This window comes from Diadema setosum, chromosome 7 (assembly GCF_964275005.1).
Source record: "Diadema setosum chromosome 7, eeDiaSeto1, whole genome shotgun sequence".
Lineage (NCBI taxonomy): Eukaryota > Metazoa > Echinodermata > Echinoidea > Diadematoida > Diadematidae > Diadema > Diadema setosum.
Genome location: NC_092691.1, coordinates 9,568,047 through 9,581,901, shown reverse-complemented (window position 1 = coordinate 9,581,901; position 13,855 = coordinate 9,568,047). Strand labels below are relative to the sequence as shown.

The following is a 13,855-nucleotide window of genomic DNA, read 5'->3' as shown; positions in this document are numbered from 1 at the left end:
TGTCTCTTGTTGTTTGTCTTATACGTCTTTGTTTACAGTGAGCGTCTTGTGCCTGTGTTTGTGCTTTTGTTCCTTCATATTTTTTTTTTCTGCATCGCGAGTTCGACTTTTTTGAGTGGCCCATGCACGTTTCTACAAGCTTGTCTTTTACGTGGGCATCTCTTTTTCAATAACACAATTATTGTTTAACATTAGTTTCACATGTAGGCTATATGTATAAATACATATATTGTTGACATGCATTGTACTATTTTCTCCTTGAACTTGTATCAACAAAAGTGTGCCACTGGAAATAAAATCTCATTTGAATTTGGAAGTTAGAAGTAACGCGTCCCTCTTCGAATTCTGGAAAAGGTTCGCAAGCGAAAACATCGTTCGAGATTGAAATTGTAAAACACTTTAACGTCAGAATAAAAATCTCCTGTCGCAAAAACATTGATTTCACTTCAATTTATGGAACAGTGTGAGATCAAACAAATAATGCAGTATATAAAAGTTACATGTATGTCTGGACATAAGTAGGACAGTTTCAAAAATATTTTCGCGAGACGGTGATAGTAGGCGCATTGTGCAACTTAGTGGCTTGAAGTCATGAGAACATGATATTGCCTCACAAGTCTTATTTTAGCCAGTGCACAGATTGTCCTAAAATTACCCTTTTTAGTCTAAGAAAAAAAAAAATGAATATGACTGATGCGGGGAGGGATTCATTTTGTTCGATGTAAACGGCCCAAACATGTATGATTTGCAAACCATGAACACTGAAAAGGACAATCATATGATATTTTGTTGTTGTTGTTGTTGTTGTTGTTGTTGTTGTTGTTGTTGTTGTTGTTGTTGTTGTTGTTGTTGTTGTTGTACGTTTTGCTGTACATTGCTGTGCAAAGGCAATGAAGGAAAATATTCTGTGAACAATGTGCAATGATGATACAGAAACCAATAAATCAAATCAAATCAAATCAAATATTATCGTGTCATCCAATGTGATTGCAGTAGGTATAGTACAATCAGGTTATTTGAAATTATAAGATTTCATATCTTTTTTTTTTTTGTATGTGTCCGATTATACTGAAATTTCTTTTAATGTATTTGTTTGAATCAGCCTATTCATTAGAGGAGCTTTTGGACCTATAATAGGCCTAAAGTATAAACGCTATAAAAGGCAAGATTTTGGAGTGCAGCAGTAGACCTGCATATGGTTTATCTCTTCCTGATGCTCGCTGATAATTGTGAATTTTGAAAACTTCAGAAGTTTGAGGGAGAGATCTAAATGTTATTTATGGAAATAACTTTTCACTTTAAGATCATCCGGGGAAAATAAAAATGCTCCTGCAGTGTTTTGTTTGTTTTTGTATTTATTATTTTGACACACTTCCTATTTCATTTTACAGGTGTTTATGAGTGTATTTTATGACCTTTCTGGGATTAAATATAATGGTATATTAAATACAAACAAACCATGTTCCTCTCGATGGAGGAGGGAGAGGAAGAGAGAGAGAGAGGGAGCGAGATAGAGAGGAGAGAAACATTAATATATACAGGATAAAGAGAGAGGGAGAGCGTATTTTTTGGGAGGATCTCGAAGATGGGAGTTAGGGGTACGGGTAATGTTTGCGGATCCCCCCCCCCAAAAAAAAAAAAGAAAAAAAATGTGTCAGCTGGCGCTGGAGTATATGACTTTGAAACATTGCTCCTCCTCAACCCCCCCCCCCTTAAAAATAATTAATAAATAAAAAATGAGAAGCGCCGCCAACAAAACGTAGACATTGGCCAAACCAACAGACAGCTGTTGATGTTGTGGTAATTGTCGATGCTGTCAATAATTTTCTAATTATTGTCTCTAGATGCTTTAGTCATTGTGATTATTCATGACCCTACTACTATTGTTATCGTTATAATGACGATAAAGAGAAGGGATGTGCGAACATATACAATGACACAAACTATTCTTTTTTGACTTATATTGATGATAAATAAAAAAAAAGTGCGCTTACTGTATAAAGATACACTGTATCCTGCATCTATGAACGTTCTGAAATAGCGCCATCTACTGTTTAATGGCATCACTACTTGCACTAAATTTTCGTTACAGCTGTCTTTCAGTGGCACAAATATAATGTCTCCAGACGTTTTCGATTTAATTTGATTTCTCCTTTGTTTTACATAATTAATTATGTCAACAGCCGAATTATTCATCAGAAATATATAGGTTTTTTTTTTTTTTGGTTCGGTGTTGTTGTTGTTGTTGTTTTGTCTTGGGCTAATATTTAGCACACACATAGAAAGTTTCTCGTAAGATTTTGTATTACAACGATTAACAACGACTGTCGATTTGTGGGACATTAATGGGAGAAAGGTGAACCAAAAGGAGAGAACAAAAGAAGTACTCCAGTTCCCCATTCCTGAACCAGAAAGCAATATACTATACTCTTTATATTTATCATATTTCATATCACTTGCTGTTGAATCAGTGTCTGATGAAATACAAAATGTAGAAGAGGTGGGATGGTGAGCGAGCGAACAAAGATGGCGCCACAGTCATCTAAGCTACATCAATCATTAAGCGTATACTGAAAAGAAGAGTTTTAGGTTCTTTCTTTCACAACTTGACGGTAAAGGGCTCACACCCATAAATATTTCCCCATAGGGATGTGTGTTAAAAATCAAATTTCAAAAAATTCTGTAAAATAGCTGGGAGAAATGAGATATTTCAGCTTCACTAACCTGGATAAGTGAGATATACCCTTTCATCCGTCAAATTTTCAGGGTTCATTCTTCAGTCCAAATTCTGTCCAGGGGTCCGCAAAGCCAGACTACGAGTTCTTGTCACTCAAAAAATCACCTATTTCCCGTACACGTACCCAATGAAATATAGTCCCCTCAAATTCCATCAGAAAAGCTTTCATCTTCCAACCAAAATGCAGTTTGTAGAGGAATAAACATACTCAATATCTACAGCTATTCAGTTTTTTGCCAAACTACATCATTGATTTCTAATCAATTTTTTCCTTCATTTATTTTCGTATCTTTGGTACGAATTTGTGATGGGGTCTGGGACATTCCATTGTATTTACGGGTGTGAGCCCTATAATGGCATATATGGCATTGAATTTAATACAGAGGGATGTGGTGTTAACTACGAAAGCAAAAACAAGAATGGCACTGGAATGTCACTATTGCAATGATGAAATGATTAATCAAAATTATTAATGCTTAAAGGCGCAGTAAGAAATTGTTACATGCACGCATTTTCATGAAAATAGATACCATGCACAGCGCTAAGCATAGTAGAATAAATGTTGTATGGAGTTCTGCTTCAAATAACTTATCGTTACCAAGTCAAAGAGATATATAGATGGAGATGATGACAATAATGATGACGATGATGATGACGATGATGATGACGATGATGATGGTAATTACGATAATGATGATGATAACCAACAATACAGTCATTCTTATGATGACGCACCATCATCTTCCAAGCAAGGTCTTTATATACTGAAAAAAAAAATAGAGAAAAAAAAAAGAATTAAAGAAATAGTGAAAAAAGACTGAACCACAAGCATGGTCACAGAGTAAACGTTCTTGTGATATGATTGGTTTCCCTTTCCCCTCATACGTAATTGTGGTAAACGCGTCCATCTTATCCCGTATAAGTACAGTTATCATTATCAAAAATATATTATATCATGCACTGAAGGGTTCCAATTGTAATTATTGATTCAGAGGTGGACTTACTTAGCACTATGTTGTGAGGGCGCAGCCCCGATGAAAAAAAAAAAAAAAGTGACTACGCCAGTCTCTGAAGAATCCATAATTTCAGCTAGTAGGTGTACGTCAAAACGCTGTTAGCTTGATGGCATGATATTATTTGATTTGTATCCTGCATGGAAGCGAAAAATCTATAGGGAAAAAATCTTTATAAATCTATAGACTGCATTTGGCCAAACGATCGTCTGCACAGCTACCGCACACAAAACACAGTACACGTACAACGTAAACGGCAGTGATTCACTTTGTCGAGATATCGATAGCTGAATATCTCGTTATCGTAAACAAAAACGTCAAAATATCGGCATAGCGAAAGATATACCGCGGTCTGACGTCACGTCATATCCACCTTTTTTTTTAATGGTGAAAGTAAGTCGCCCAGTCCTATGGTTTTATAATGCAGGGCAGGGTATAATTAAATTTATGTATTTCTTGCCAGCAATGAGAGGATCAAGAATCCTCTTTTGCGGCGATGCGTGAGATGACTTTGCATGGATCTATTGCATTCGAAGACGATTGAATTTCAATTAACATGAAGTTTCTGTCAGCTACCAGTTAAATGGAGCCTATTGCATAACATACATAAATGATATTTTATCATCCTTTTTTTTTCTTCAAGTAAGCCCACAACAACAACAACAACAACAACAACAACAACAACAACAACAACAACAACAACATCGATGACGACGACGACGATGGCAAAAATAATAACAGGTCAGTGGCGGATCCACAGGGGGGCGCACCGGGCGCGCGCCCCTCTTTATTTTTTTGTTGAAACAAAAGAAATAAAAAGGAAAAAATGAGGGGGCGCGTGCTTTACGGAATGCCTGAATCCGCCCCTGCAGGTACAAACAAACAACAACAACATTTGAATGTCACGAAACTTACCGTGATGAACATTTTTGTTTTCTTTCCCTATCTATCATGTACCCCACCCCTGTGTGTGTGTGTGTGTGTGTGTGTGTGTGTGTGTGTGTGTGTGTGTGTGTGTGTGTGTGTGTGTGTGTGTGTGTGTGTGTGCCTGCGTGGGGGGGGGGTTGGGTGGGTGTCTCCTGCCATTGTCATTGATTAATGTTTCTGTTACACTTGTATGATTGTCACTGATTCACTAGGCTCATTTCTTGACATTTCCTAGTAGGTCAGTTTGAAAAGTCCATGTGTTGACCCACTCACACAATAATCGCGAAAACATGATATTTAACAGCGCCACCTATTGGTATGCATAATCTAGTCCATATACCCAAAACTTTCGAACATAGGAGTTATAGCTATAATTTTTATCCGTTTCTTCTACTTCTTTTTCTTTTTCTTCTTCTTTTCTTCTTCTTCTCTTCTTCTTCTTCTTCTTCTTCTTCTTCTTCTTCTTCTTCTTCTTCTTCATCATCATCATCTTCTTCTTCTTTTCAGAGCTCGTCTGATGGATTCGTGTCATAGTAACATGTGTTGATAAATGAAAAAATGGAAAGAAATGTCAATGTTTTGTTTAAAATTTTGGAAATGACGTTTTTTTTTCAAAAGTGTCTTATTAGGCCTATACCCTGGACTAGCCCGACCTGACGCCGTGACTTCTAAGTTCTATCACGATTTTTATCGCGACTTCTGTAGAATGCAGCGACAGGGCTGTGTGCCTATTGTTTACCATTGGGAGCAGATCTGTGATTTAAGATGTTCGAGTTATCACATTTTGATGCATAATAATAATGTGTATGTCAATTGTATCAAAAACATCCTACCATACAAAAAAACTGGCAATAGAGCCTAAGATATCGGGAGTTAGCACTATAGTTTCTCTTCAAACTGTAACTGTAGATGTTTTACTGTAGAAACAATTTTATCATAACCATTCTTCACATTTTGTCTATTTAACAACACTTAACATTGATTATAGGCTTATGCCTACTGGTAAACATTTTTTTTTTCTATCCCTAACTCACATTTTAGAACTCAAAGCACTACAGCTGGAGTTTTGTTTTATCTGCAAAATATAATGGTAAATCAGCCGTAATGCCTTTCACCCTGCACTAGCCAATGGGTACATGACACGTCATTTGCTCCTGCGACTATAAAGTTGCTCAGGGTTTATTTTCTCCAAAGACTTAAAGGGATAGTACAGTCATTGGTGGAGATGAGAATTGGGCTTTTAACTATTTGCGAGATACCAAGAAAACACTTATGCGTACAGAGCATACAATTTTAAGAGGAATTCAAAGTTTATTTGATGAAAATTGGGTTTGGAATGACCGAAACATCCAAAAACAAAGTAAAACAAAGCGATCGTAATAAAGTGTGGGTCCCACACTTATTAGAACCGCTCTGTTTTGGATATCTCAACCATTTCAAAACCAATTTTCATTAAAAAAAAACCCCGTTGAATTCCTCATGGAATTACATGCTCTTTCATATTTCATAAGAGGTTTCTCATTATCTCACCAAAAAATATTAGAAACCTGAAATTAGGTCTCAACCAAAACTATACGATCCCTTTAAACTTAGGGTTGTGATAGGGTTTGTAGGTTTAGTTTGACGTGAGGATTTGGATTTGGGTTAGGGTTGTGTTTGTGCATGGGTAGAATGTAGGCCTTAAACGTTTGGCTCAGCGTGCGATGTAGGAGAGAGTTTCGTAGGAGCACAGGCTACTTATTAGGCATATGTACCAGCTGTATGTTGATTATTAGATATTGATACAGCATGACAGTAAGACCTATGTAACTGCTGACAAAGACTCATACCTGTGATATTTTTCGTGATCTCGAGAAGACAGCCCTCCTTACCTTGCACCGTCAATATACTAGTAGGCCTACCAAATAAGGCGCCACGGCTTTGAATGTTTAACATGACGGCCGTCTGTCTTTTCCATCTCATATGAAGGTTCTTGAATAAATAATGCAAGCACATTTCAAGCAAATGTAGGCCTGTATTTTTTATGTATTTTATGTACATTGCCATACTAGGGGAGCGTACCGGGCGCGTACCGGGCGCCCCCCCCCCCTTTAATTTAGTAATTTTAAAGGCGCCGCCGCCTCCAACATTACGGAATTCCTGGATCCGCCTCTGATTACAACATTGAGTCTCCTCCTGCCGTTATTTCTATGACAATATTTTGTTGTGGCACATCAAGTAATTGCATGCAGAATTCAAGATGCAAAAATATAGTTCGGAAGCGACCAAACAAGACTGGTACTGAATGATTTTGGGTGGTCCATTCCTTGCGTACAATTAAAAAATCGATGTCAGAAAGTGAACAGCGAGGTACCTGACACGCCTGAACGCACAGGAACAATCCCTGTCTGTATGTACAATGTACACACATCAATAGGCACAAATCTCACACGGCACATCCGAACACTCGCGCACTAACTTAGTCGGATCGCAGTCGCATTGATTTATCAACACACACACACAGAGACAGACTCAGCGAACGAGGATAAAGGCGGACTCACACTGTGCGATTTTTACTGCGATTTACCCTTTGCGATGTCGCACGACGAGAAATCGCACAGTGTGAGGATTTCTGCGATACGATAACCGGCGATTTTGAGCTATCGCAGCCCATCGCAGAATTTTCAACATGTTCAAAATTTATCGCAGGATCTTTGCGATGGTGATCGAAAACTTTCAGTGGAGCAAGGCGGTAGAAGAAATACTGATCAAGATTTGGCTGGATATGCTTCCTTTATTCCACAATTGCTTACTGATCTATCTCAACATGATGACGAAGATGAGATGGGGAGGGAGTTTTACAACGACTTAGAATGCAATCGTGAGTAATTCTACCATGAATATGGGCTTCTCGAGTCCATCGCAGCTGTTTTGTCCATACGTAGTCCCATTTACAGAGTTTGAACGAGGGCAAATTAAACAGTCTGTGGGTTGGTTAAAATTTTGTGTGCGTACCGCCGGACCGGTAGGCCTACTGTATGCATAGCCTTGGCCCTTAATTGGACTAACTTGTTAAGTCAAAAAAGTGTTTGATCTACAAACGTTAATGTTTAAATTATACTAGACCTAGGCCCTACTGAGTATAGTATAAACTAGACCCATATCTAGCCATGCCTAATTTTAGGCCCACACACGTATTTAGCCTAACGTTAAATACGTACGTGTGTGGGCCTAGAAGAAGTGGTTCTATACATATAGTATAGGCCTGACTACATTGTAGCTTTTTAATCTAGATTGATACGTGTTCCAGTCGAATTTTAATAAATCGACATAAAATTTACTACTTCTACTGACGTTAACGTTAGTACTAATTAGGCCCCTCTGGGCCCTGGTCTGGACAGGCCCTAGATCTAAGTCTAGACCATATTGGCGTATTGCACTGCCACTGGATCGACTGATGTGGACGTGAACACTAACCGTTAACACGTAAACAGCTAAGTAACGTTAGGGCCTAACGTTAGACGTGATTTCTGTCTAACTTTGAAAAAGAGTAAGCTAGCCAACAGTTAGAGAGATCCAGATAATTTTTTTTACACGTTGATAGGAAAGGATATTGATAATGATATTGAAAGCCTAGCCCATTAACGTTAAGATGTAAAATTACTGTACACCATAAAAGATCTCTAGAAATCTACATTCTTAAGTCTGTAATATATAGATTAACTAGTCTGTCTAGACCTAACTACATGCAGCCGCTGTCGCAAAGCGACTGCTGTGCTGTGCACAGTCTGTCTGGTCAGACTAGTCTAGGCTTAACTGTGACCAGCCCCAACACACAGGACAGTGTAACTGTCTACACGGAGCGTCCTGGGGTAAGTCTAGACCCTAAGCACTAACGTTAGATCTAATAAAGCACTAGGCAGTAGCAGTCATAGCATGCACTAACGTTGGCACTAGTACTCGCAGTCAGCAGGCTTCTTCTTTTTAGTTTTAGACCCGTTCTACAACATTAAATGATAGTAATGTTTCTAGTCCCTTATAGCTTACGGTGATCTACCGTAAGGTACTAACGTTAGATGGGTTTCCTTTTTTTTTTTTTTTAATGTGCTCGTGGATTTCAAAATCATACGGTAGGCCTACTCTGGTTAAGCTAGTGATGACTACAGAAATACAGTGTAGATTATTACTTAAGCCTAGGCACCTACTGGATCTAGATTGTCAGTAGCTGTGCTAGCCTTTCCTGCCCTGGGCTTCGACCTTGGTGGTCTGGAACCGTAGGCTTACATTTTGTATTAAACGATTAGAGGAATTAGAACTCTAGGCGTTAGACCTACATTGTATATTTGAGATCCATTGCTATAGTTACAAGCAGTATGAATCCAGATCCTAGACAGAAAAATAAACAATATGTTCGCAGGAGTTTAATGACATTAAAAAAAAAGAAATCTTTGACGGCTCTTGGATCCTCCCAAACATTTTTTTGGAGAGTAGACATAGGGTCTATAGTCTCATGGAAATTGCCTAACTAGGGCAGGAGTACAACACTCCAGATTTTTAAGAATAAGGCCTAAATGGAGCTGAGGTAACTTTGATAGATCAATTGTTCTTGGAGATTTGTACGGAAATTGTAGTCTAGAATTGTAGAAACACACACCCACAAAACAATTGCAAACTATGCAGTGAAGTGACCCTCTACATGTAGGTCACTAGGTGATTAACATTTTATCCGTGTTTGTCACTGCGAGTTTTTATGTGATGATCAATCATGCACTCCAAACTGAGAGGTGTTACTGTATGAGGCTGTAACATGTTCATGCCCAGGTCTGCAGACTAGTGCTACAAAGTATTTTGATTATCTGGTAGCGCGTCATTTGTTAATCTGTGTTGATAATAAACACAGCCTTGTCGTTGCTGCCTCAGCAAGTCACAAACGTGCTGTGCACAGCACTTCGTAAGGCTATATTATACAGTGTACACTGTAGTACCGGTATACATGTCATACTCTCTGTTAACTTTAATTGCCCTTTAATTTCATAACAAAGTATATCAAAATGAACTCTCAGTCTGAAATCATCAAAGACCCTGCCCCAATCTGTAGGTGTACAGATTGTACTTGCAGTTTGATTGCAGAATATAAAACATCATTCAAAGGCAATCATAATTATCCAAAATTGCAGACTGTAGGAAACAAATGCTGTATGCGTCATATGTGTTACTCATGTATATTGACATACTTGTACTAAATACACTATATGTAATGCAGAGTGTAATTTGGTTTAGCTTTCCGGCCCTAAGATCTTAGAGCATCTACTTATTAATGACTGAAATAATTATGATTATGATATATGAATTTATGAAGCACTTATGTACAAGCCTCTATGATGTTATTCTGAGTTACATGCAAGTGCTTCTGCTATTTCCAATGATCAACAATGGTGAATAATTGAATAAATTTGTGTATCACTATATGTTTTTGTTAACTCTATTCATTCCCAAATGTTGTCCTTTTTACCCAAATGGTAAATTTAGAGTCTACTGTAATTATCATAAATGCCTAAAAATATTTGTCCCTTTGTGTCACCCTAAACAGGTCTGAATAAAAATGAAATCTCTAGGGAATTCATACACAAGCTTGTCACAATGTTGAAAAGGAAGAGCAGAAAAGGAGCAGCTGGCAACCGGTTGTCCTGCAGAAGTAAATGAATCCCTCTCTTACCTACAATTTCTGAGGACAAACATGCCAAGAGGATCACTTACCAATTTTGGAGACTGAGGTACATTATATGTGCTAGAAGATAAAATAAACACTTTTTCATACTTTCCAAAATTTTTATGTGACTGCATGTGTGAATACATCAGTTTCTTTTTCTTTTTATGGTGGCTTGACAATAAAAAAAACCCCACTAAGTTGAGAGAAAGAAAGAAATTATTTCAAAAAGTGTAATTTAATTGTCTTTACAGTATTTTGAAGAAAATAAAAATGTCATTCATGCTAGCCTAAAAGTAATGAATAGTTTATTCATAGAACTTCTAATACAGTTCATTGTTAGCAATTTCTAGAAATTTATGAAAACATCATCTCTCTGAAAGAATGAATCAATTGTAAGACATATGAGGAATGCATCTCTCTTCGTTATTCTAATTCAATACGATAATATGTATTCATGTTTGTGTGTTTTTTTCTTTTTCTTTTTCTTTTTCTTTTTCTCCTATTTACTAGGAATTACAAGATGATAAAGACTCTACCAGTAAGGCGTCAAAGGCTGAAATGCTACACATAAGATGATGGAGAAGGAGCAGGAGAAGGAGATGCAGGACCTGTCAAAGCAAAACCTAAGAAGATAAGGAGGAGTCAAGAAGCAAAGGAAACCAAAATTTTATCAGCAGTAGGTACCCTGCTGATGCAGCAATGGAAAATGTTTGCTTTACACCTCAAATAGAGAGAGAAAGAAAAACAAAAACATGCTTCTTCTTGTTGTTTTTCTCTCTACAGACAAGTGCAACATATTTATGTATTTGGGGTGTATCTGAAAATTCCAAATTTGATTTACATACTTCAAACAACATTGTTGAGTTGGCTTTATTCAAAGAATTATCAGCCAGGGATACTTCTTTTTGTCAGGGGGTTCAGATCTAAGATCACTGTCGAAATTTGCTGATTTTAAGTTATCACATCAACAAGGATTATTCAGGTGTAAGTTCTCTAAGTATTAAAAAAAAAAAAACCATGCCACATTGTTCTTTTACTTTCTCAAGAAAAATAAAATTCCAGAGTCAATTCCATGGTCGAGGACCTTCATAACAACTCAACTCAATGACGCAACTGTGGTTGTCAGTTGCTAATGTATGTAGTTCAAGTGCTGTAAACACTGTGAGCAAATGGGCGGAAAGTTGGAGGCATCCTAAACTACAAACATTTGCTTCACAGGGAACCTTATGCATTTTTGTAACAATTAATATTTCCCCTGTTTTCTCCCTTTTGCTCTCTTTTTTGTGTTTGTTTAGCCCTTGTCATGCAGTTCACCTCAACACTTACACCTGTAACTGCAAGATCGATGTGGGATGACATTGCTGTCTCTCTGGGACTTACTGGAAACAAAATGTGACTTTTCAAAGCAAGAAAATGGCAGCTACTACAGCAGGCAGTCCTGAAGGTGGAACTTGAAGAAACTGACATATTGACTTACTATATTCTTTCATTTATGTTGGACCATCAGTGCAAGTTGCCATGAATTTTACATGCATTTGATGTTAAAGGTAGGGGATACCTTTTACAAACCTCCCAAAATGCAGCAAAACATTAAATATGAACGTCAGGGGACTTGTTTAGGCCACTGCTGAGAAATTTGGAGGTCAACAGTTATCTACAATTTGAATAATGCACAAAACTCAACTACTCAGTAGTTCTGTGTGTCAGCCACACTTAAGCCTTTTTGTTGCAGTCTTCTGTATTTTTTTATCTATAAACACAAATCTAAAAGTATAAGAGCTGATGTAATAACATATAGAGTGTGTGGCAAGAATGTATATAGAAATGTTTGTAAGTTTTGATGAACTTTCTTCACAAAATATACATGATGGACACACATGCAGTGCATGGGTCTGCAAAGGTAGCCTAGTAGTGTACTGGAATTTACGGTGAGCCCCGAAAAAAATTCAATTCAAAATCTAACGGTCAATAAGAATGTACTAAATGTTACCTTCCACTCTCAATACTTTATGGGAGTTTCTAAAATGATACTCTCTTCAACATACCACTGTATTTATACAACTCTTCATTCAAGGCATGCAAATGGGATTCCCTACCTTTAACTTACAATGGTTTTATTTCAACTACAAACACAGCTACTCTCGAAAAAGTCAAATTTACATGCAATCACTGTGAGTCATTTTTTTTCTGAAATAACAACAAACAGCTGAAGAATTTCAATGTGCAAGGTTTTGTCATGATTTTAAGGCGATTATGCACTGTTACTCCTGCAATGCACTTCCAGTTTCTCTTTAAAATTTATCCTGCAACTTTAAATCAAGTACAACAAATGTACCATGTTTTGTTTGTATCACTGAAAAACTGGAGAGGGAAAAAACTCCTCAAGATTTTGTTTGATTTGTGAGGGCCATTACAATGTTCAGAGACAATAGCAACACTCTTTCCACTGCTGTTTAGAATTGTATGTTTTGTGCAACTTTACATTAAACTCAACATGTGTGCTAAACATTGTTTTAATGGCTTGAAAACTGGGGAAGAAAGCTGTTCTCAAAGCCGTTACGTAATTTTGAGGGCAATTAGTGCTGTTACCACGGCAACACATTTTGCAGTGAGCTGAACATGTAAGCAAAACTTCTTTTGAATCGATGGAAAACTTCAGAAGTTCAAGAGATGTTTTACCTTGAAGTTGTTGTACATGATTTGTACTGTTGCAAAAGTGGTAGTGACATGACATCATATTTCTTCGTCACTCACAAGACTGCGCAGAGTAAAAACCACCTTCGGCCTATGTGGAAGTGAGAGCTTATTGCAAGTTTCAATTCTGAATTTAGAGTAATGTGAATGCAGCAGACAGCATTCTGAGTTGGCTATTTTTTCCTAGGCAGTATATGCTACCGTATAAGTGCTGCATGGTATTTTAATCATACATATTTTAACTACTGATCTCCCCCCCCCCCCATGCACAAAATTATGTTTGTTTGTTTGCTTGTTTTTTATCATACCTCTATCTGTATCAATGGATAACATTTATTACTGGACTCAACATCTGAGAGTTTGAGTCAGCAAATTGTTATAGTTGTTTTTGCTACATTGTGGGCTACAATTTGCCACTTACCCTTATCATTCAAAGCAATTCAATGTCCATTCATTTGTATCTCCCTTATTTGATATTGGTAACACAATTGTATATTTCTTGCTTATCAATAAGTCAATTCTGGAAAGTAAAATGTGTAACCAAAAATACATGTACTCTAGCCTATAACCTTTTATCTTTTTTTTTCTTCCACACATTTTAACCAGCACATCTTCTTCTTGTAAAGAATGTCTAAGGTAGGCACCAACATAATCTGGGATGGACAGAAAATGGACAGTGTTGAAGATGAGATCTCCTGTAATAATATTACATTATTAAGGTATACAATTGACAAGGTTTACACAATTCAATATATATATATATATATTTCAATTCAAATGACTGCTTTGCCACAG

The 13,855-nt window shown here is 37.1% G+C and overlaps 1 long non-coding RNA gene across 1 annotated transcript; it reads left to right on the top strand.

Annotated features, from left to right (window-relative positions):
• The first annotated feature begins 7,406 nt into the window (after window positions 1-7,406).
• On the top strand, window positions 7,407-12,013 carry LOC140231312 (uncharacterized). Its single transcript, XR_011901431.1, has 4 exons — window positions 7,407-7,537; window positions 10,247-10,430; window positions 10,877-11,042; window positions 11,662-12,013. It is a non-coding gene; the product is annotated as an uncharacterized lncRNA (long non-coding RNA).
• The last annotated feature ends 1,842 nt before the right edge of the window (window positions 12,014-13,855 follow it).